Source organism: Anomaloglossus baeobatrachus, unplaced genomic scaffold, assembly GCF_048569485.1.
Source record: "Anomaloglossus baeobatrachus isolate aAnoBae1 unplaced genomic scaffold, aAnoBae1.hap1 Scaffold_198, whole genome shotgun sequence".
NCBI lineage: Eukaryota > Metazoa > Chordata > Amphibia > Anura > Aromobatidae > Anomaloglossus > Anomaloglossus baeobatrachus.
This window is the reverse complement of record NW_027441968.1, coordinates 220,667-247,623: the sequence shown is the minus strand read 5'-3', so window position 1 is coordinate 247,623 and position 26,957 is coordinate 220,667. Positions and strand designations below refer to the sequence as shown.

Genomic DNA, 26,957 nt, shown 5'->3' with positions numbered 1-26,957 from the left:
CAACAAGGGCGCATGGTAGCAGGCGAAATGTTGAGGAAGGTGCAGGAGAACATGAAGAAATGGAGGACGAACTGTCTATGGACATGGAAGACTCAGCGGATGAGGGAGACCTTGGTCAAATTTCAGTTGAAAGAGGTTGGGGGGAGATGTCAGAGGAAGAAGGAACAGTTAGCACCTCTATGCCACAAACACAGCGTGGACTTGGTCCGCATGGCTGCGCAAGACACATGAGTGCCTTCTTGCTGCACTACCTCCAACATGACCCTCGTATTGTCAAAATTAGAAGTGATGATGACTACTGGATTGCCACACTATTACATCCCCGGTACAAGTCCAAATTTTGTGACATAATTCCAGCCATAGAAAGGGACGCACGTATGCAGGAGTATCAGCAGAAGCTGTTACTCGATCTTAGCTCGGCTTTTCCACCAAACAACCGTGCAGGTGCAGGGAGTGAATCTCCCAGTTGTAACTTGACAAACATGGGACGGTCTCATCATCTTCAACAGTCTACCCGTACCAGTAGCACCGTATCTGGTGCTGGTAACACCAATTTTATGGAATCTTTCATAATTTTTTTAGACCATCCTTTGCAAGGCCACCAGAGACAACAAGTCTGACACATAGTCAACGGCTGGAGAGGATGATACAGGAGTATCTCCAAATGAACATCGATGCCATGACTTTGCAAATGGAGCCTTGCTCATGTTGGGCTTCAAATCTTGAAAAATGGCCAGAGCTCTCCACTTACGCCTTGGAGATCTTGTCGTGTCCAGCTGCCAGCGTTGTCTCTGAACGTGTCTTCAGTGCTGCTGGGTGTGTGCTGACAGATAAGCGCACGCGTCTGTCCAGTGACAAGTCATGGATCCAGAAGGAATTTACTACCCCTGTGTCATCCTGGGGAGAGTAAATGCTTGTAGATTTGGAATGTGCTTGATGCAAATCAAAACATCCTGTTTGCAACTAGGGCACAAGTGCTGCCACTGATGGGGTAGGTGTCTGTATGGCCCAATTTTTTTAAAAAAAGGGAGAGTCCGCTTGGAGTAACCCTTGCTTGCTGTGTTTTTTAAAAGGAGCCAAGATGAACAAGTCATGGTTCAGCAAAGACTTTATCTACCTACCCCGGTGTCATCCTGGGGACGGTTAAGAATGGCGTATTTTTGAATGTGCTTGATGCAAATCTAGCTGTGAAGTGTACAACTGGGGCACAACTGTTGCCACTGAAGGGGTGGGTGTGTGTGGGGCCCAATTTTTGGAAAAAAGGGAGACTCCGCTTGGAGTAACCCTTGCTTACAGTGTTTTTTAAAAGGAGCCAAGATGAACAAGTCATGGTTCAGCAAAGACTTTGCTACCTACCCCGGTGTCATCCTGGGGATGGTTAAGTATGGCGTATTTTTGAATGTGCTTGATGCAAATCTAGCTGTGAAGTGTACAACTGGGGCACAACTGCTGCCACTGAAGGGGTGGGTGTGTGTGGGGCCCAAGTTTTGGAAAAAAGGGAGACTCCGCTTGGAGTAACCCTTGCTTGCTGTGTTTTTAAAAGTAGCCAAGATGAACAGAGCTGGGATCAGGAAAGACTTTGCTACCTACCCCGGTGTCATCCTGGGGACGGTTAAGGATGGGGTATTTTTGAATGTGCTTGATGCAAAATCTAGCTGTGAAGTGTACAACTGGGGCACAAGTGCTGCCACTGAAGGGGTGGGTGTGTGTGGGCCCCAATTTTTGGAAAAAAGGGAGACTCCGCTTGGAGTCATCTTGCGGTGTTTTACATGATTTTAGAAGGGCGTGCCATGCCTATATCTGTGTCTCCTCCTCTTTTTCCTTGTCCAGCTCTTTTGTTTTCGCATGAGTATATGTCCTTGTCACTTTCCCATGTGTTTGTGTTGTGTTGTGAGTTGTTTGTCACCTTTTGGACACCTTCGAGGGTGTTTTCTAGGTGTTTTTATGTGTTTGTGAATGCCTGCCATTGTTTCCTATGCGGTTCGAGTTCGGTTCGTCGAACTCGAACTCGAACGGGACCTCCGTTCGACGCACCGAACTCGAGCCGAACCACGACCGGTTCGCTCATCTCTAGTCAGGAGCAGGGCCAGGAAGGAGACTCAGGCCTCTCTACCATTAGGAGCATCCCTAAGATTAGAGATAGCATAGGACTCCCCTGGCTACAGGGACGGATTAGAAGCCATGGTTCCCCGCAATCCCATAGTGATTGTTACATTATAGCTGGCCATAGTTTATATTCCAGCATGGACCCGGTTGCTGTGTTATTGAGGAAATTGCATACATTGTCTCTCTAGGTGGCGTATTTAAAGGGGGTGGTACAAAAAATAAGCTCACTCCACCACACCAGCTTCTGGTTGCTGGAGCATCGGAACCCAAACTGCCCCTCCTGGAGAGATTTTCAGGGGAGATCAGCCAGCTTTTATCCTTAGAGAAGTATGTACTTTATGCTTTCGTTTACATCCCCCCCTCCTCTGGTAGTAAGGCCCAGCGGGTGGGTATTGTGGTCTCGCTCTCGAGCGGAGGCCCACAAGCATTGGCTTATTCTTAGCCTCGAGTCACTTTGTTTTGTTGGTGGACGGGTTTTTCTCAGCACTCAATCTCATCTATGATGATCCAGACAAAGTATCTTTAGCCGAGTCTAAAATCCATTCCATGCACAAGGGGAACCGGCCAGCAGAGGATTATTGGGCTGAATACATCACCTCCCGAGGCCACACCTGAGCCCATGCAGCTTTGAGGGATGTCCCATGTGAGGAGGTTACTGTACTGACATTACCTCCGGAGGCCTCACCCGAGCCCATGCAGCTTGGAGGGACGTCCCATGTGAGGAGGTTACTGTACTGACATTACCTCCGGAGGCCTCACCCGAGCCCATGCAGCTTGGAGGGTGTAAAAACATTAAAATTAATACATCTAGTTATCAAACATTTTATAATAGGACATATTATAATGTTCACAATTCTGTCTATATTGGAGGGCATAGCTTATTGATAACAGTTCTTATAAGGAATAAATATTAAGATATCTGTATTGAACATAAATAAATGCTGACATAGTATGGTATACATATTCTATTTGGATTTTTCCAGATAGAGGATTACATCATGTGTAACTGTGCTCAACAGAATAACCCTATATGGGTTTGGACAGTTGTATAAATATGACACGGAGGGAGTGGCGCTGGCACACACAAGCACATGTCAGGCTACTGAAAGCCTGTTCAATGGATCCAGCCCTCCACGAAGCAAGACATGCCTGTCAGGCCTACAGCATATCATCCTTGCGTCTATTCAGGAACCAAGGAAAGATGGATGAATATTTCTATTGATTAGTATGGACTAATTGAACGTACTCTTTTACGTAAGCTAACGAAGAATATTATTTTTTGAACTGCAACTTTATAATTTGGCAACCATTTTTTCAGACATAAAATACATTTATTTTTACATTTTTTGAAGTTCTTTCTTTCATGCACTTATCAGGTATTTGAAGAAAAATATATTTAAGAGTATATTTTTAAGATTTGGTGAGCCAGCTATGTGTTTTATTTACTTATTCCTTCACTTTGCACAACGGGGGACAGAAGTAATGAACACCTCTTGCAAAGTGTCAGGAATCGACAATTTATAAAAATCACGCGGGACCTAGGAAATACAGATAAGTCAAGTCGCATGAATCTTTTTTTAAATGAACTTTAAAGAGTTTACAAAGCCACAGATGATAATCCTTTGACGTGTCTTGGGAGGAAAAAGAATAAGTCAGTCCATAAGAAGGTCTACAAGTGCTGATTATAATTCCAGGTAAGAAAATGGATTTTATCTCTTCTTATTCTAAACAAAGTAAATACAGTTCACATATTCAGATATTTCTAATGTAGAGACGCTCTGGGTAAGCCTTTATGGGGAATGTGAACTTGAGAATTCACGTGTAGAATGTGCAATGTCTTTTAATAGAGAGAAACAGAAAATCAAGAAAGTCTGTCATTTAGTCTATGAATTTCACAAGTTAGTGTTAGAAAAATGTAAAAATGGTGGAAATGGACAACCTGAAATGTCAGTAAGTGATATTGTGAATTCTGACTGTAATGTTGCTAATGAAGATGGCCACAGACATGTGCTGTCTATTGAAGGTGACCTTCAGGACACCAGAAAAGAAGCAGGAAATGGCATAGAGAAGCCAGAAGGGGGAGGAGCCAGAGTAGGAGACGTGCAAAAAGTTGTTAGTGAAGGACATGTGCAGAGAGGTGGAAATGGCGGAGATCAGTTTCTAAAAATAGAACAGGCTAAATTAGGAATTAAACTTCGGAAAAATCTTTTGGATTTATGCAAATTAATTGCTGTGTATAATCCCAAAATACATGTATGTAAAAATTCAGAAATATTTGAAAGCTTTGTTGAAAAATTAAATTTAACCGATGGTGAGAAGACTCAGGTATTCCAAATGTGGATACCCCAACATTTTTCAGACAGCTCGCATTAAAAAAGTCTTCTGACAATGAGACATTTGATTGTTCAAATGATGACGAAATCACAAGGCTGAGAAATCTCATCTTCTGTGAAAGGAATTAATCTAATCCAAATTATGAGATGTTGAAGGAATTACAAATTGAACAGAATGAAAGTACGTTCTCATTTATGTCAGTTTTTGAACGTTTATATAGGACGGTCATTCCAAATGTCAGACCGAATGAAATGGTACATTTGTTTGTCAAGAAATGTAATAAAATTTTTGATACTAAAACCCGTGCTATCGCTTTAAAGAAACGGAATCTATTCGAAAGTACCCAATATATTGATTTTGTTAGAAATCATCAAACTCAATTAAAACAGAAATTAATTCTATGAAACTAAAAAAGGAAAAATTCTGTGAAAAACCAACAGTGTCTCCCAGATCCAAATATTCCTGTGACAAAATGTATGAAATTCGTAGGAAATTGCATGTAAATTAGAAATCATACAATCGATCTGATACTGATGATCTTAGACAAGTTATTTTTAAAATCCCTGACAGACAGAAACAGGTGATGAACTCTCCTGAAAAAGATATTTCGTCTCATGAATTAGCGGAGTTGCAAAATAATTTCAGAGATTCAAATGGTTGGAAAATGACTATAATAGATCGGATCCTGGAAGAAAAACTTAGGTTGGTCTTCAGTTTGGGTAGAAGGGGATTTCTGAATTAATAAAATATGGTGATTCGTATTTGATATTCATAATTATTTATATACAGTGAATCTATGCATTACGTATATATATATATATATATATATATATATATATATATATAATGTTCATTTAGCATAATATATATTTAAAAGTAGTGATAGTAAATCAAAGTTCATAGTATCATAGTATCATAGTATCATAGTATCATAGTTTTTAAGGTTGAAGGGAGACTCTAAGGCGGGCTTTGCACACTACGACATCGCAGGCCGATGCTGCGATGCCGAGTGCGATAGTGCCCGCCCCCGTCGCAGCAGCGATATGTGGTGATAGCTGGCGTAGCGAAAGTTATCGCTACGCCAGCTTCACACACACACTCACCTGCCGTGCGACGTCCCTGTGGCCGGCGACCCGCCTCCTTGTTAAGGGGGCGGGTCGTGCGGCGTCACTGCAACGTCACACGGCAGGCGGCCAATCAGAGCGGAGGGGCGGAGATGAGCAGGATGTAAACATCCTGCCCACCTCCTTCCTTCCGCATATCCTACGGAAGCCGCAGTGAGGCCGGTAGGAGACGTTCCTCGCTCCTGCGACTTCACACACAGCGATGTGTGCTGCCGCAGGAGCGAGGAACAACATCGGACCGTCGCGTCAGCGTAATCATGGATTACGCCGACGCTGCACCGATGATACGATTACGACGCTTTTGCGCTCGTTAATCGTATCATCCAGCCTTTACACACTGCGATGTCGCATGCGATGCCGGAAGTGCGTCATTTTCAATTTGACCCCACCGACATCGCACCTGTGATGTCGCAGTGTGCAAAGTGCCCCTAAGTCCATCTAGTTCAACCCGTAGCCTAACATGTTGATCCAGAGGGAGGCAAAAAAAACCCAATGTGGCAAACAAGTTCCAATGGGGAAAAAATGTCCTTCCTTCGTCCACATCCGGCAATCAGACTAGTTCCCTGGATCAATACCCTGTCATAAAATCTAATATACATAACTGGTAATATTACATTTTTCAGGAAAGGCATCCAGGCTCTGCTTAAATGTTAGTAGTGAATCACTCATTACAACATCATGCGGCAGAGAGTTCCATAGTCTCACTGCTCGTACAGTAAAGAATCCTCGTCTGTGATTATGATTAAACCTTCTTTCCTCAAGACGTAGCTGATGCCCCCGTGTTCCAGTCGCAGGCCTAGGTGTAAAAAGATCTTTGGAAAGGTCTCTGTACTGTCCCCTCATATATTTATACATTGTGATTAGATCCCCCCTAAGCCTTCGTTTTTCCTGTCTTGGTATTGCAGCCCCCCCATTCCTCTAATAATCTTGGTGGTCTTCTCTGCACCCTCCAGTTCAGCTATGTCCTTCTTATATATCGGTGACCAGAATTGTACACAGTATATAAGTGCGGTCACACTAGTGACTTGTACAGAGGTAGAACTATATTTTTTTCATGAACACTTCTACCTCTTTTAATACATCCCATTATTTTATTAGCCCTGGCAGCAGCTGCCTGACACTGGCCACTAAAGTGAAGTTTACCATCCCCCCATACACCCAAGTCTTTTTCTGTGTCTGTTTTACCCAGTGTTCTACAATTAAGTACATAATCATAAATGTTATTTCCTCTACCCAAGTGCATGACCTTACATTTATCTACATTAAACTTCAATTGCCACTTCTCAGCCCAATCCTCCAATTTACATAAATCTCCCTGTAATATAAAATTATCCTCCTCTGTATTGATTACCCTGCAGAGTTTAGTATCATCTGCAAATATTGAAATTCTACTCCGCATGCCCCCAACAAGGTCATTTATAAATATGTTGAATAGAAGCGGGCCCAATACTGACCCCTGTGGTACCCCACTATGAACTGAGACCCAGTCCGAGTACGTACCATTAATAACCACCCTTTGTTTCCTATCACTGAGCCAGTTTTTAACCCAGTTACACATATTTTCCCCTATCCCCATTATTCTCATTTTATGTACCAACCTTTTGTGTGGCACCGTATCAAAAGCTTTTGAAAAGTCCATATACACAACATCCACTGCATTTCCCTGGTCCAGGCTTGAACTTACCTCTTCATAGAAGCTGATCAGTTTGACAGGATCGATCCCTCATAAACCCATGTTGATCTCTGTCATAAGGTTATTTTTCTTGAGATACTCCAGTATAGCATCTCTCAAGAAACCCTCAAGGATTTTACCAACCGTAGAGGTTAAACTTACCGGCCTATAATTTCCCGGCTCAGTTTTTGTCCCCTTTTTGAATATTGGCACCACATTTGCTATGCGCCAGTCCTGCGGTACCGACCCTGTTATTAAGGAATCTGTGAAGATTAAAAATAATGGTCTATCTATCACAGAACTCAATTCCTGTAGTACTCTGGGGTGTAGCCATCCGGGCCCGGAGATTTGTCACCCTTAGTGATTTCGTGGCGGCGGCGTACTTCCTGCTGGGTTAAGCAGGTAATATTCAAGGGTGAATTTATGGTATCACTGGTCATGTCATCTGCCATGGCATTTTCTTGTATAAAAACCGTAGAAAAAAAGTCATTCAGCAGGTTGGCTTTACCCTCATCCCCTTCCACCATTTCACCAAGACTATTTTTAAGGGGGCCAACACTATCGCTTTTCAGTTTTTACTGTTTAAAGAATATTTTAGGATTATTTTTACTTTCTCTCGCAATGAGTCTCTCTGTCTCAAACTTAGCCAACTTAATTTGCTTTTTACATATTTTATTTAATTTTCTATAATTATATAATGCCTCATCACTACCTACCCTGTTTAACTCTTTTAAGGCTTTCTGTTTTTCTTTTATTGCTTCCCTTACAGCTCTATTTAGCCATAGGGGTTTCCTCCTATTTCTAGCATGTTTGTTCCCATAGGGTATATTTTCTGCACAAGCCCTATTCAGGATACTCATAAAAGTCTCCCATTTGCTTTGTGTACTTTTATTACTTAGTACATCATCCCAGTTTGTTGCACTAAGATCATCTCTCAACCGTTTAAAATTTGCTTTCCTGAAGTTTAGTGTCCTTGTAGCCCCTCTACTATACATCTTACTAAAGAATACATGAAAACTTATTATTTTGTGATCACTATTCCCCAAGTAACCCCCAACTTGTATATTTGATATGCGGTCTGGCCTATTATTATAAAGTTATATTTTTATTTAGTTAAATGATAGTTAGATTTTATAAATTAATAATTTGATCTCTGTATACGAATAATATTTAAAAAGGAAAGTTCCAATTTTTGGAAGAAAAGAACACTTCATTCATCAATATATTTAATTATTTACTTCCTAGTTACACATTTACTTATATAGTAGGTTATTTAATAAATAATAGAAAAATCAAATAAATTAGAGTAATAAAGATGGAAGATCGAGGTACATCTAGGTTTACCTTCATATATAATATATTATATTTTTAATCAATAATAATCATTTATAATGAGTAATATTGTGTTTTGATGGAATCATCCAGTCTTTTCTAAAAGGTTATTTGCTTTGGTTTAGCATTTTACAAATGATCTAACTAAATAAGCCACATTGTTGCCTTTCATATTTATAATATGGTACATGTTATAGGTACACATTATATTATTTTATATTACATTTTGGTTACATTCAAACACATTGCCACCTATGGGTTGGAAAGGTAATTACACCAATGACAAAAAAGGTTATTACATGAAATACTATCGTCTATACCATTATGCAATATTATTTTATCATTCTAAGTATCAATTATATTAATACTTCTACGATAATAATAATGACATGGTATTATAGTATTAGAGTTATGATACGCTGTGACATTTATTAGTGGTAGTATTATTACCAGATTTGGTGTCTAGATTAGGGAATGAAGTCTTCAATCAAGATTACAGAAAGATAAAAGACTTTTATTAATTCTTCTAAAGTAAAAAGGAATTCCACAAAAAAGTTGTAAAAGCTGATACTCAAAGGTCCAAAAGGTAACGTCTCAAATAAGACTGTTAAATACAAAACACTTACCACTTCTGGACCTCAGCAAAGACGGTGATCTTATGGTGCCAGGATGGACAATGTTACAACACATGTTCTGTGCATTAAGACCTCACCACAGTTACCAAGGAGAGCAATAAAGTGTTAAAGTTAACCCCTGTCGTGCTGACCAAGAACGTCTCAACACCTGTTCCAAGAATGACATCAGGCAGCATGGAGGATAAAGGTGACTAATGTAAATTACACTGCACAGATATCAGAGGCCTATGCTATTTTTCTACACATATGAACTGTGGGTTATCAACATTGAGTATGGACTTTGATTAAATATATGGACTTTGCAAAAAGAATAAAGTTTATGGATCTAACAATGATAAATGCAATATGGGACTTTATCAAATCGATAACCATTCATCTTTTATCAAATGATCTATTTCAAAAGACTGTGTTTATGCCAGATTACATCGGAGATAAGAAGATATCATCCCAGAGGACATCAGATGGTGACCGGATCTGTTTTGCATTTTTTTAGGTTTAGGAAAGTATAATTATGTATTATATATGATTGACAGTCACGGACTACCATAACATGAATCCACATTATTATATTGTTGAACATAAAACATGAATAATGCAAATTGATTATTATTATTATTCATTATTATTGACATAAATCCACCATCGCCAAAAAAGGAAAGAAGATCTGTTATTTTAATGATGTATTAATTTAGTTTGGGGAGGATTATATTATGTGTAACTGTGCTCAACAGAATAACCCTATATGGGTTTGGACAGTTGTATAAATATGACACGGAGGGAGGGGCGCTGGCACACACAAGCACATGTCAGGCTACTGAGAGCCTGTTCAACGGATCCATCCCTCTATGAAGCAAGACATGCCTGTCAGGCCTACAGCATATCATCCTTGCGTCTATTCAGGAACCAAGGAAAGATGGATGAATATTTCTATTGATTAGTATGGACTAATTGAACTTTTTTACGTAAGCTAACGAAGAATATTATTTTTCCTTTCTGTAACTGAACTGCAACTTTATAATTTGGCAACCAATTTTATCAGATATAAAATACATTTATTTTTACATTTTTTTTAAGTTCTTTCTTTCATGCGCTCATCACGTATTTGAAGAAAAATATATTTAAGAGTATATTTTTAACAGAGGGACGTCCCATGTGAGGGGGTTACTGTACAGACATTACCTCCAGAGACCTCACCTGAGCCCATGCAGCTTGGAGGGACGTCCCATGTGAGAAGGTTACTGTACAGACATTACCACCAGAGGCCTCACCCGAGCCCATGCAGCTTGGAGGGACGTCCCATGTGAGGAGGTCACTGTACAGACATTACCTCCGGAGGCCTCACCCGAGCCCATGCAGCTTGGAGGGACGTCCCATGTGAGGAGGTCACTGTACAGACATTACCTCCGGAGGCCTCACCCGAGCCCATGCAGCTTGGAGGGACGTCCCATGTGAGGAGGTTACTGTACTGACATTACCTCCGGAGACCTCACCTGAGCCCATGCAGCTTGGAGGGACGTCCCATGTGAGGAGGTTACTGTACAGACATTACCTCCGGAGACCTCACCCGAGCCCATGCAGCTTGGAGGGACGTCCCATGTGAGGAGGTCACTGTACAGACATTATCTCCAGAGACCTCACCTGAGCCCATGCAGCTTGGAGGGACATCCCATGTGAGGAGGTTACTGTACAGACATTACCTCTGGAGGCCTCACCTGAGCCCATGCAGCTTGGAGGGACGTCCCATGTGAGGAGGTTACTGTACCGACATTACCTCCGGAGGTCTCACCTCAGCCCATGCAGCTTGGAGGAACGTCCCATGTGAGGAGGTTACTGTACTGACATTACTTCCGGAGGCCTCACCCGAGCCCATGCAGCTAGGAGGGATGTCCCATGTGAGGAGGTTACTGTACAGACATTACCTCCGGAGGCCTCACCCGAGCCCATGCAGCTTGGAGGGACGTCCCATGTGAGGAGGTTACTGTACTGACATTACCTCCGGAGGCCTCACCCGAGCCCATGCAGCTTGGAGGGACGTCCCATGTGAGGAGGTTACTGTACAGACATTACCTCCGGAGACCTCACCCGAGCCCATGCAGCTTGGAGGGACGTCCCATGTGAGGAGGTTACTGTACAGACATTACCTCCGGAGGTCTCACCCGAGCCCATGCAGCTAGGAGGGATGTCCCATGTGAGGAGGTTACTGTACAGACATTACTTCCGGAGGCCTCACCCGAGCCCATGCAGCTTGGAGAGACGTCCCATGTGAGGAGGTTACTGTACAGACATTACCTCCGGAGGTCTCACCCGAGCCCATGCAGCTAGGAGGGATGTCCCATGTGAGGAGGTTACTGTACAGACATTACCTCCGGAGACCTCACCCGAGCCCATGCAGCTTGGAGGGACGTCCCATGTGAGGAGGTTACTGTACAGACATTACCTCCGGAGGTCTCACCTCAGCCCATGCAGCTTGGAGGAACGTCCCATGTGAGGGGGGTTACTGTACAGACATTACCTCCGGAGGCCTCACCCGAGCCCATGCAGCTTGGAGGGACGTCCCATGTGAGGAGGTTACTGTACTGACATTACCTCCGGAGGCCTCACCCGAGCCCATGCAGCTTGAAGGGACGTCACATGGAGAGAAACTCCACTGCTCCTAAAAGGGGAGGAGTTTGTTTTTTCTGTGGCAAACAGAGGACATTTTGTCAGTACCTGTCCCTCTCTGCCCAAGGAAATATGGCAGTTGGAAAACTTTTAGACGCAGGTAGGTTGGGGGATTCCAACCTGGGTCTACTTATTTCCTCCCATGTGGTGTCTATGTTTAATAAAAGCAAGTGTTGAGGTTAAGGGTCTACATGTCCCTATTACGGTCTTTCGGGATAGTGGTTTAGGGGCAAACCTAATTGATGAACAGTTTGCTCGATCTACTGGGGTGGAAGTGAAGGAGTTATCTAGTCTGGTACGGATTTTTGCTATTAATTGGTCACCTCTTTCTCAAGGGGTTTTTGTTGAGTGTGTACAGGGGCTGGAACTCCCTATACGGGTACACCATTCGGAGTCGTGTCTGGGACACCACACCTCACAGACCAACGTAGAATAAACTATAGCTTGCATGGGTAGAAGGATTCCACCAACATAAGTAGGAGGGGTGCAGATGTGATAGGCCTCCCCACAACATGTGATTAAAGCAGAGCACCTACAACAGACAGATGTACACCTACATACAGACACATGTATACACAGAGCACCTACATACAGGCACATAAATACACAGCACTTACATACAGACACATGTATACACAGAGCACCTACATACATAGAGACACATGTATACACAGAGCACCTACATACAAACACATGTATACACAGAACACCTATATACAGGCACATGAATACACAGTGCACTTACATACAGACACATGTATACGCAGAGCACCTACATACAGACACATGTATACGCAGAGCACCTACATACAGACACATGTATACACAGAGCACCTACATACAGGCACATAAATACACAGCACTTACATACAGACACATGTATACACAGAGCACCTACATACATAGAGACACATGTATACACAGAGCACCTACATACAAACACATGTATACACAGAACACCTATATACAGGCACATGAATACACAGTGCACTTACATACAGACACATGTATACGCAGAGCACCTACATACAGACACATGTATACACAGAGCACCTACATACAGGCACATAAATACACAGCACTTACATACAGACACATGTATACACAGAGCACCTACATACATAGAGACACATGTATACACAGAGCACCTACATACAGACACATGTATACACAGAACACCTATATACAGGCACATGAATACACAGTGCACTTACATACAGACACATGTATACGCAGAGCACCTACATACAAACACATGTATACACAGAGCACCTACATATAGGCACATGAATACACAGAGCACTTACATACAGACACATGTATACACAGAGCACCTACATACATACACAAGTACACAGACAACATACATACAGACACGAGTACACAGACAACATATATACAGACACATGTATACACAGAGCACCTACATACAGACACATGTATACACAGAGCACCTACATACAGACACATGTATACTGTCATGTCTCCACCGGAGTCCGCTCCTGCGACTTCCGCTCCGATCACCAGGCGATGCTGTGTTCCCGCCATGGATAGTGCTGATGATGGGAGAGGAGTCGGTGCCTGTGGCTCTGCTGAGCACAGGCTCCGCTCATCCACAAGGCTGGGTTTCCCTGGAACCTGCAGTACCACTGGCTGACTGTGGGTGGCGTGTGTCTTCCAGCTGAAGTTGCCATTATTCACTTGCAGCCAATGGGAAGACACCACACCCTTCTTATTCCCCCTCCTGTCCTCTGACCACTGCCAGAGATAGTTCTAGTCCTGGTTCCTGTCTTATTTGTATAGTGATTCCTGTGTGCTGATTACCGCTTGTTCCCTGACTACCCTCCTGCTGCTGTTTTGTACCTCGCTGCCCGATCCGGATTTGACCACTGCTCCGTTTTCTGTTTACGTCCTTGTCTGCCGATTCTGTCCCTGTTCGGCTATTCCTGGTTTGACCCTACCTGACGACTACTCTCCGGACTGCAGCCTTCCACAGGTAGAAATCTCCAGTACCCTGTGTAATTCCACATCCCTGTATAGGGGTTAAAGGGTTTCAGGGTTCTGGGGGTCCTGCTTGGTGAGGGGCTTCCCTCTAGCCTGTCTATTACAGCCCATCTGAGTCTGTGGATCCAGGCAGGCATTACATATACACAGAGCACATACATACATACACATGTATACACAGAACACCTACATACAGACACATGTATACACAGAACACCTACATACAGACACATGTATACACAGAGCACATACATACAGACACATGTATACACAGAACACCTACATACAGACACATGTATACACAGAGCACCTACATACATACACATGTATACACAGAACACCTACATACAGACACATGTATACACAGAACACCTACATACAGACACATGTATACACAGAGCACATACATACAGACACATGTATACACAGAGCACCTACATACAGACACATGTATACACAGAACACCTACATACATACACATGTATACACAGAACACCTACATACAGACACATGTATACACAGAGCACATACATACAGACACATGTATACACAGAACACCTACATACAGACACATGTATACACAGAGCACCTACATACAGACACATGTATACACAGAGCACCTACATACATACACATGTATACACAGAACACCTACATACAGACACATGTATACACAGAGCACATACATACAGACACATGTATACACAGAGCACCTACATACAGACACATGTATACACAGAACACCTACATACATACACATGTATACACAGAACACCTACATACAGACACATGTATACACAGAGCACATACATACAGACACATGTATACACAGAACACCTACATACAGACACATGTATACACAGAGCACCTACATACAGACACATGTATACACAGAGCACCTACATACATACACATGTATACACAGAACACCTACATACAGACACATGTATACACAGAGCACATACATACAGACACATGTATACACAGAGCACCTACATACAGACACATGTATACACAGAACACCTACATACATACACATGTATACACAGAACACCTACATACAGACACATGTATACACAGAGCACATACATACAGACACATGTATACACAGAGCACCTACATACAGACACATGTATACACAGAGCACCTACATACAGACACATGTATACACAGAGCACCTACATACATACACATGTATACACAGAACACCTACATACAGACACATGTATACACAGAGCACATACATACAGACACATGTATACACAGAGCACCTACATACAGACACATGTATACACAGAGCACATACATACAGACACATGTATACACAGAGCACCTACATACAGACACATGTATACACAGAGCACCTACATACATACACATGTATACACAGAACACCTACATACAGACACATGTATACACAGAGCACATACATACAGACACATGTATACACAGAGCACCTACATACAGACACATGTATACACAGAACACCTACATACAGACACATGTATAAACAGAGCACCTACATACAGACACATGTATACACAGAGCACATACAGACAGACACATGTATACACAGAGCACCTACATACAGACACATGTATACACAGAACACCTACATAGAGACACATGTATACACAGAGCTCCTACATACAGACACATGTATACACAGAACACCTACATACAGACACATGTATAAACAGAGCACCTACATACAGACACATGTATACACAGAGCACATACATACAGACACATGCATACACAGAGCACCTACATACAGACACATGTATACACAGAACACCTACATACATACACATGTATACACAGAACACCTACATACAGACACATGTATACACAGAGCACATACATACAGACACATGTATACACAGAGCACCTACATACAGACACATGTATACACAGAACACCTACATACAGACACATGTATAAACAGAGCACCTACATACAGACACATGTATACACAGAGCACATACATACAGACACATGTATACACAGAGCACCTACATACAGACATGTATACACCGAGCACCTACATACAGACATGTATACACCGAGCACATACATACATACAGACACATGTATACACAGAGCACCTACATACAGACACATGTATACACAGAACACCTACATACAGACACATGTATACACCGAGCACCTACATATAGACATGTATACACCGAGCACATACATACATACAGACACATGTATACACAGAGCACCTACATACAGACACATGTATACACAGAGCACCTACATACAGACATGTATACACCGAGCACATACATACATACAGACACATGTATACACCGAGCACATACATACATACAGACACATGTATACACAGAGCACCTACATACAGACACATGTATACACAGAGCACCTACATACAGACATGTATACACCGAGCACATACATACATACAGACACATGTATACACAGAGCACATACAGACACATGTATACACAGAGCACATACAGACACATGTATACACAGAGCACATACAGACACATGTATACACAGAGCACCTACATACAGACACATGTATACACAGAGCACATACAGACACATGTATACACAGAGCACATACAGACACATGTATACACAGAGCACATACATACATACAGACACATGTATACACAGAGCACATACATACATACAGACACATGTATACACAGAGCACCTACATACATACAGACACATGTATACACAGAGCACATACAGACACATGTATACACAGAGCACATACATACATACAGACACATGTATACACAGAGCACATACAGACACATGTATACACAGAGCACATACAGACACATGTATACACAGAGCACATACAGACACATGTATACACAGAGCACATACAGACACATGTATACACAGAGCACATACATACACACGGTCTCCGCTACTTCAGTGGTTATAGACTTCCATGGGATCTAGGTCCTTTGGTGACATCAGGATCACGTGACATTGATGTCCGCCTGCCGCTCTCCTGCACCAGCTGGGGCCCCTGATGGATTGGGGGCCCTGGAACGCTGCCTAATGGAACCCATCACCCCCAATGCCGACCCTGGTTGCATAGAAGACATAGGCATGTACATGGTGACAGTAGCTGCAGATGTCGCGGGCACTGAGGGGTTACTGGATGCGGCGTGGATATACGGCGTGGATATGGTGGCATTACACCTAATCCTCCTGATATAGAGGGATAAAGCGGAGTTATTCCGCGGATACAGCGCACACGCTGCCGGTGACCTCTGACCTCTCCGAAGCTTCTATGACCCTTAGACTTTAAAATGTAATAATTATTGTATCCACCTTGTAATGACACATGGAGCGCTCGGCTAACACCCCGAGATCCGGCAATCCACCCCCCAACACCTAAATCCCCCGGAGATTGCAGCAGCTGAGGATTCATCCCGGAGATTTCACCGCTCATCCCCGGCAGAACACTGCGCCGCCGATAATGGAAAGCCAAAGACACTGTGCCCCGAGACACTGCGGGACCCAGAGGACAAGGGCGCCACACACCCCCCACACCGACCTGCAGTCCTATGTAACACCACAGATAACACAGTGATATCTCTCTGAGTACAGATAATGTAGCAGATGTCACCTGCAGTCCTATGTAACACCACAGATAACACAGTGATATCTCTGAGTACAGATAATGTAGTAGATGTCACCTGCAGTCCTATGTAACACCACAGATAACACAGTGATATCTCTCTGAGTACAGATAATGCAGTAGATGTCACCTGCAGTCCTATGTAACACAGCAGATAACACAGTGATATCTCTGAGTACAGATAATGTAGTAGATGTCACCTGCAGTCCTATGTAACACCACAGATAACACAGTGATATCTCTCTGAGTACAGATAATGTAGTAGATGTCACCTGCAGTCCCATGTAACACCACAGATAACACAGTGATATCTCTCTGAGTACAGATAATGTAGTAGATGTCACCTGCAGTCCTATGTAACACCACAGATAACACAGTGATATCTCTCTGAGTACAGATAATGTAGTAGATGTCACCTGCAGTCCTATGTAACACCACAGATAACACAGTGATAGCTCTGAGTACAGATAATGTAGTAGATGTCACCTGCAGTCCTATGTAACACCACAGAAAACACAGTGATATCTCTGAGTACAGAAAATGTAGTAGATATCACCTGCAGTCCTATGTAACACCACAGATAACACAGTGATATCTCTGAGTACAGATAATGTAGTAGATGTCACCTGCAGTCCTATGTAACACCACAGATAACACAGTGATATCTCTGAGTACAGATAATGTAGTAGATGTCACCTGCAGTCCTATGTAACACCACAGATAACACAGTGATATCTCTGAGTATAGATAATGTAGTAGATGTCACCTGCAGTCCTATGTAACACCACAGATAACACAGTGATATCTCTGAGTATAGATAATGTAGTAGATGTCTCCTGCAGTCCTATGTAACACCACAGGTAACACAGTGATATCTCTCTGAGTACAGATAATGTAGTAGATGTCACCTACAGTCCTATGTAACACCACAGATAACACAGTGATATCTCTGAGTACAGAAAATGTAGTAGATATCACCTGCAGTCCTATGTAACACCACAGATAACACAGTGATATCTCTGAGTACAGATAATGTAGTAGATGTCACCTGCAGTCCTATGTAACACCACAGATAACACAGTGATATCTCTGAGTATAGATAATGTAGTAGATGTCACCTGCAGTCCTATGTAACACCACAGATAACACAGTGATATCTCTGAGTATAGATAATGTAGTAGATGTCTCCTGCAGTCCTATGTAACACCACAGGTAACACAGTGATATCTCTCTGAGTACAGATAATGTAGTAGATGTCACCTGCAGTCCTATGTAACACCACAGATAACACAGTGATATCTCTGAGTACAGATAATGTAGTAGATGTCACCTGCAGTCCTATGTAACACCACAGATAACACAGTGATATCTCTGAGTACAGATAATGTAGTAGATGTCACCTGCAGTCCTATGTAACGCCACAGATAACACAGTGATATCTCTCTGAGTACAGATAATGTAGTAGATGTCACCTGCAGTCCTATGTAACACCACAGATAACACAGTGATATCTCTGAGTACAGATAATGTAGTAGATGTCACCTGCAGTCCTATGTAACGCCACAGATAACACAGTGATATCTCTCTGAGTACAGATAATGTAGTAGATGTCCCCTGCAGTCCTATGTAACACCACAGATAACACAGTGATATTTCTCTGAGTACAGATAATGTAGTAGATGTCACCTGCAGTCCTATGTAACACCACAGAAAACACAGTGATATCTCTGAGTACAGAAAATGTAGTAGATATCACCTGCAGTCCTATGTAACACCACAGATAACACAGTGATATCTCTGAGTACAGATAATGTAGTAGATGTCACCTGCAGTCCTATGTAACACCACAGATAACACAGTGATATCTCTGAGTATAGATAATGTAGTAGATGTCACCTGCAGTCCTATGTAACACCACAGATAACACAGTGATATCTCTGAGTATAGATAATGTAGTAGATGTCTCCTGCAGTCCTATGTAACACCACAGGTAACACAGTGATATCTCTCTGAGTACAGATAATGTAGTAGATGTCACCTGCAGTCCTATGTAACACCACAGATAACACAGTGATATCTCTGAGTACAGATAATGTAGTAGATGTCACCTGCAGTCCTATGTAACACCACAGATAACACAGTGATATCTCTGAGTACAGATAATGTAGTAGATGTCACCTGCAGTCCTATGTAACGCCACAGATAACACAGTGATATCTCTCTGAGTACAGATAATGTAGTAGATGTCACCTGCAGTCCTATGTAACACCACAGATAACACAGTGATATCTCTGAGTACAGATAATGTAGTAGATGTCACCTGCAGTCCTATGTAACGCCACAGATAACACAGTGATATCTCTCTGAGTACAGATAATGTAGTAGATGTCCCCTGCAGTCCTATGTAACACCACAGATAACACAGTGATATTTCTCTGAGTACAGATAATGTAGTAGATGTCACCTGCAGTCCTATGTAACACCACAGATAACACAGTGATATCTGAGTACAGATAATGTAGTAGATATCACCTGCAGTCCTATGTAACACCACAGATAACACAGTGATATCTCTCTGAGTACAGATAATGTAGTAGATGTCACCTGCAGTCCTATGTAACACCACAGATAACACAGTGATATCTCTCTGAGTACAGATAATGTAGTAGATGTCCCCTGCAGTCCTATGTAACACCACAGATAACACAGTGATATCTCTGAGTACAGATAATGTAGTAGATGTCACCTGCAGTCCTATGTAACACCACAGATAACACAGTGATATCTCTCTGAGTACAGATAATGTAGTAGATGTCACCTGCAGTCCTATGTAACACCACAGATAACACAGTGATATCTCTGAGTACAGATAATGTAGTAGATGTCACCTGCAGTCCTATGTAACACCACAGATAACACAGTGATATCTCTGAGTACAGATAATGTAGTAGATGTCACCTGCAGTCCTATGTAACACCACAGATAACACAGTGATATCTCTGAGTACAGATAATGTAGTAGATGTCACCTGCAGTCCTATGTAACACCACAGATAACACAGTGATATCTCTCTGAGTACAGATAATGTAGTAGATGTCACCTGCAGTCCTATGTAACACCACAGATAACACAGTGATATCTCTCTGAGTACAGATAATGTAGTAGATGTCACCTGCAGTCCTATGTAACACCACAGATAACACAGTGATATCTCTGAGTACAGATAATGTAGTAGATGTCACCTGCAGTCCTATGTAACACCACAGATAACACAGTGATATCTCTGAGTGCGGATAATGTAGTAGATGTCACCTGCAGTCCTATGTAACACCACAGATAACACAGTGATATCTCTGAGTACAGATAATGTAGTAGATGTCACCTGCAGTCCTATGTAACACCACAGATAACACAGTGATATCTCTGAGTATAGATAATGTAGTAGATGTCTCCTGCAGTCCTATGTAACACCACAGATAACACAGTGATATCTCTGAGTACAGATAATGTAGTAGATGTCACCTGCAGTCCTATGTAACAGCACAGATAACACAGTGATATCTCTGAGTACAGATAATGTAGTAGATGTCACCTGCAGTCCTATGTAACACCACAGATAACACAGTGATATATCTCTGAGTACAGATAATGTAGTAGATGTCACCTGCAGTCCTATGTAACACCACAGATAACACAGTGATATCTCTGAGTACAGATAATGTAGTAGATGTCACCTGCAGTCCTATGTAACACCACAGGTAACACAGTGATATCTCTCTGAGTACAGATAATGTAGTAGATGTCACCTGCAGTCCTATGTAACACCACAGATAACACAGTGATATCTCTGAGTACAGATAATGTAGTAGATGTCACCTGCAGTCCTATGTAACGCCACAGATAACACAGTGATATCTCTCTGAGTACAGATAATGTAGTAGATGCCACCTGCAGTCCCATGTAACACCACAGATAACACAGTGATATCTCTGAGTACAGATAATGTAGTAGATGTCACCTGCAGTCCTATGTAACACCACAGATAACACAGTGATATCTCTGAGTACAGATAATGTAGTAGATGTCACCTGCAGTCCTATGTAACACCACAGATAACACAGTGATATCTCTCTGAGTACAGATAATGTAGTAGATGTCACCTGCAGTCCCATGTAACACCACAGATAACACAGTGATATCTCTGAGTACAGATAATGTAGTAGATGTCACCTGCAGTCCTATGTAACACCACAGATAACACAGTGATATCTCTGAGTACAGATAATGTAGTAGATGTCACCTGCAGTCCTATGTAACACCACAGATAACACAGTGATATTTCTCTGAGTACAGATAATGTAGTAGATGTCACCTGCAGTCCTATGTAACACCACAGATAACACAGTGATATCTGAGTACAGATAATGTAGTAGATGTCACCTGCAGTCCTATGTAACACCACAGATAACACAGTGATATCTCTGAGTACAGATAATGTAGTAGATGTCACCTGCAGTCCTATGTAACACCACAGATAACACAGTGATATTTCTCTGAGTACAGATAATGTAGTAGATGTCACCTGCAGTCCTATGTAACACCACAGATAACACAGTGATATCTCTCTGAGTACAGATAATGTAGTAGATGTCACCTGCAGTCCTATGTAACACCACAGATAACACAGTGATATCTCTCTGAGTACAGATAATGTAGTAGATGTCCCCTGCAGTCCTATGTAACACCACAGATAACACAGTGATATCTCTGAGTACAGATAATGTAGTAGATGTCACCTGCAGTCCTATGTAACACCACAGATAACACAGTGATATCTCTCTGAGTACAGATAATGTAGTAGATGTCACCTGCAGTCCTATGTAACACCACAGATAACACAGTGATATCTCTCTGAGTACAGATAATGTAGTAGATGTCACCTGCAGTCCTATGTAACACCACAGATAACACAGTGATATCTCTCTGAGTACAGATAATGTAGTAGATGTCACCTGCAGTCCTATGTAACACCACAGATAACACAGTGATATCTCTCTGAGTACAGATAATGTAGTAGATGTCACCTGCAGTCCTATGTAACACCACAGATAACACAGTGATATCTCTCTGAGTACAGATAATGTAGTAGATGTCACCTGCAGTCCTATGTAACACCACAGATAACACAGTGATATCTCTATGAGTACAGATAATGTAGTAGATGTCCCCTGCAGTCCTATGTAACACCACAGATAACACAGTGATATCTCTCTGAGTACAGATAATGTAGTAGATGTCACCTGCAGTCCCATGTAACACCACAGATAACACAGTGATATCTCTGAGTACAGATAATGTAGTAGATGTCACCTGCAGTCCTATGTAACACCACAGATAACACAGTGATATCTCTGAGTGCAGATAATGTAGTAGATGTCACCTGCAGTCCTATGTAACACCACAGATAACACAGTGATATCTCTCTGAGTACAGATAATGTAGTAGATGTCACCTGCAGTCCTATGTAACACCACAGATAGCACAGTGATATCTCTGAGTACAGATAATGTAGTAGATGTCACCTGCAGTCCTATGTAACACCACAGATAACACAGGGATATCTCTGAGTACAGATAATGTAGTAGATGTCACCTGCAGTCCTATGTAACACCACACATAACACAGGGATATCTCTGAGTACAGATAATGTAGTAGATGTCACCTGCAGTCCTATGTAACACCACAGATAACACAGTGATATCTCTGAGTACAGATAATGTAGTAGATGTCACCTGCAGTCCTATGTAACACCACACATAACACAGGGATATCTCTGAGTACAGATAATGTAGTAGATGTCACCTGCAGTCCTATGTAACACCACAGATAACACAGGGATATCTCTGAGTACAGATAATGTAGTAGATGTCACCTGCAGTCCTATGTAACACCACAGATAACACAGTGATATCTCTGAGTACAGATAATGTAGTGGATGTCACCTGCAGTCCTATGTAACACCACAGATAACACAGTGATATCTCTCTGAGTACAGATAATGTAGTAGATGTCACCTGCAGTCCTATGTAACACCACAGATAACACAGTGATATCTCTGAGTACAGATAATGTAGTAGATGTCACCTGCAGTCCTATGTAACACCACAGATAACACAGTGATATCTCTGAGTACAGATAATGTAGTAGATGTCACCTGCAGTCCCATGTAACACCACAGATAACACAGTGATATCTCTGAGTACAGATAATGTAGTAGATGTCACCTGCAGTCCTATGTAACACCACAGATAACACAGTGATATCTCTGAGTACAGATAATGTAGTAGATGTCACCTGCAGTCCTATGTAACACCACAGATAACACAGTGATATCTCTATGAGTACAGATAATGTAGTAGATGTCACCTGCAGTCCTATGTAACACCACAGATAACACAGTGATATCTCTGAGTACAGATAATGTAGTAGATGTCGCCTGCAGTCCTATGTAACACCACAGATAACACAGTGATATCTCTGAGTACAGATAATGTAGTAGATGTCACCTGCAGTCCTATGTAACACCACAGATAACACAGTGATATCTCTGAGTACAGATAATGTAGTAGATGGCACCTGCAGTCCTATGTAACACCACAGATAACACAGTGATATCTCTGAGTACAGATAATGTAGTAGAGGTCACCTGCAGTCCTATGTAACACCGCAGATAACACAGTGATATCTCTCTGAGTACAGATAATGTAGTAGATGTCACCTGCAGTCCTACGTAACACCACAGATAACACAGTGATATCTCTGAGTACAGAAAATGCAGTAGATGTCACCTGCAGTCCTATGTAACACCACAGATAATACCGTGAAACATATGTTAAAACCCATTAAACTATATATATTAATCCTAAAACTCGGGTAGAAACCAAATGAGTGACTTGTTGTGCTCCTCTCGTTCTATACCAGCCCCGACCATTATCAATCCATTACATTGTGAAGCTTTAACATGTCATATGCGGGAAACATTCACAAGAAAATGCGACCGAAATCCACGGACCCCACGTGTGATAGTGATAGTGAGACCCCAGTGTGATTGTGATAGTGAGACCCCAGTGTGATTGTGATAGTGAGACCCCAGTGTGATAGTGATAGTGAGACCCCAGTGTGATTGTGATAGTGAGACCCCAGTGTGATTGTGATAGTGAGACCCCAGAGTGATTGTGATAGTGAGACCCCAGTGTGAAAGTGATAGTGAGACCCCAGTGTGATTGTGATACTGAGACCCCAGTGTGATTGTGATAGTGAGACCCCAGGGTGATTGTGATAGTGAGACCCCAGTGTGATTGTGATAGTGAGACCCCAGTGTGATTGTGATAGTGAGACCCCAGTGTGATTGTGATAGTGAGACCCCAGGGTGATTGTGATAGTGAGACCCCAGTGTGATTGTGATAGTGAGACCCCAATGTAAGTGTGATAGTGAGACCCCAGTGTGAATGTGATAGTGAGACCCCAGTGTGATTGTGATAGTGAGACCCCAGTGTGAATGTGATAGTGAGACCCCAGTGTGATTGTGATAGTGAGACCCCGGTGTGATGGTGATAGTGAGACCCCAGTGTGATTGTGATAGTGAGACCCCGGTGTGATTGTGATAGTGAGACCCCACTGTTATTGTGATAGTGAGACCCCAGTGTAAATGTGATAGTGAGACCCCACTGTGAGTGTGATAGTGAGAACCCAGTGTGATTGTGATAGTGAGACCCCAGTGTGAATGTGATAGTGAGATCCCACTGTGAGTGTGATAGTGAGAACCCAATGTGAGTGTGATAGTGAGACCCAAGTGTGATTGTGATAGTGAGACCCCAGTGTGATTGTGATAGTGAGACCCCAGTGTGATTGTGATAGTGAGACCCCAGTGTGATTGTGATAGTGAGACCCCAGTGTGATAGTGAGACCCCAGTGTGAGTGTGATAGTGAGAACCCAGTGTGATTGTGATAGTGAGACCCCAGTGTGATTGTGATAGTGAGACCCCAGTGTGATAGTGAGACCCCAGAGTGATTGTGATAGTGAGACCCCAGAGTGATTGTGATAGTGAGACCCCAGTGTGAATGTGATAGTGAGACCCCAGTGTGATTGTGATATTGAGACCCCAGTGTGAGTGTGATAGTGAGACCCCAGTGTGATAGTGAGACCCCACTGTGAGTGTGATAGTGAGAACCCAGTGTGATTGTGATAGTGAGACCCCACTGTGAGTGTGATAGTGAGAACCCAGTGTGAGTGTGATAGTGAGAATCCAGTGGGAATGTGATAGTGAGACCCCAGTGTGATTGTGATAGTGAGACCCCAGTGTGATTGTGATAGTGAGACCCCAGTGTGATTGTGATAGTGAGACCCCAGTGTGATAGTGAGACCCCAGTGTGATTGTGATAGTGAGACCCCAGTGTGATTGTGATAGTGAGACCCCAGTGTGATTGTGATAGTGAGACCCCAGTGTGATAGTGAGACCCCAGAGTGATTGTGATAGTGAGACCCCAGAGTGATTGTGATAGTGAGACCCCAGTGTGAATGTGATAGTGAGACCCCAGTGTGATTGTGATATTGAGACCCCAGTGTGAGTGTGATAGTGAGACCCCAGTGTGATTGTGATAGTGAGACCCCAGTGTGAGTGTGATAGTGAGACCCCAGTGGGATTGTGATAGTGAGACCCCAGTGTGATTATGATACTGAGACCCCAGTGTGAATGTGATACTGAGACCCCAGTGTGATTGTGATAGTGAGACCCCAGTGTGATTGTGATAGTGAGACCCCAGTGTGAGTGTGATAGTGAGACCCCAGTGTGATTGTGATAGTGAGACCCCAGTGTGATTGTGATAGTGAGATCCCAGTGTGATTGTGATAGTGAGACTCCAGTGTGAATGTGATAGTGAGACCCCAGTGTGATTGTGATAGTGAGACCCCAGTGTGATTGCGATAGTGAGACCCCAGTGTGATAGTGAGACCCCAGTGTGATTGTGATAGTGAGACCCCAGTGTGATTGTGATAGTGAGACCGCAGTGTGATTGTGATAGTGAGACCCCAGTATAAGTGTGATAGTGAGACCCCAGTGTGATTGTGATAGTGAGACCCCAGTGTGATTGTGATAGTGAGACCCCAGTGTGATTGTGATAGTGAGACCCCACTGTGAATGTGATAGTGAGACCCCAGTGTGAATGTGATAGTGAGACCCCAGTGTGATAGTGAGACCCCAGTGTAAATGTGATAGTGAGACCCCACTGTGAGTGTGATAGTGAGAACCCAGTGTGATTGTGATAGTGAGACCCCAGTGTGAATGTGATAGTGAGACCCCACTGTGAGTGTGATAGTGAGAACCCAGTGTGATTGTGATAGTGAGACCCCAGTGTGATTGTGATAGTGAGACCCCAGTGTGATTGTG

The 26,957-nt window shown here is 42.6% G+C and overlaps 1 protein-coding gene across 3 annotated transcripts in view; it reads left to right on the top strand.

Moving 5' to 3' along the window:
• LOC142260821 (uncharacterized) overlaps positions 1–26,957 on the top strand; it is a 141,051-nt gene that overhangs the window by 12,478 nt on the left and 101,616 nt on the right. Inside the window, exons 2-3 of one of the 3 annotated variants that reach the window (XR_012728692.1) lie at positions 3,090–3,800; positions 9,035–10,264. The gene's annotated coding sequence lies outside the window, so the exon portion shown is untranslated. Of the gene's footprint in view, positions 1–3,089; positions 3,801–9,021; positions 10,265–26,957 lie in introns of those variants that run through there. The other 2 variants (XR_012728693.1, XM_075332083.1) reach the window with 2 other exon arrangements.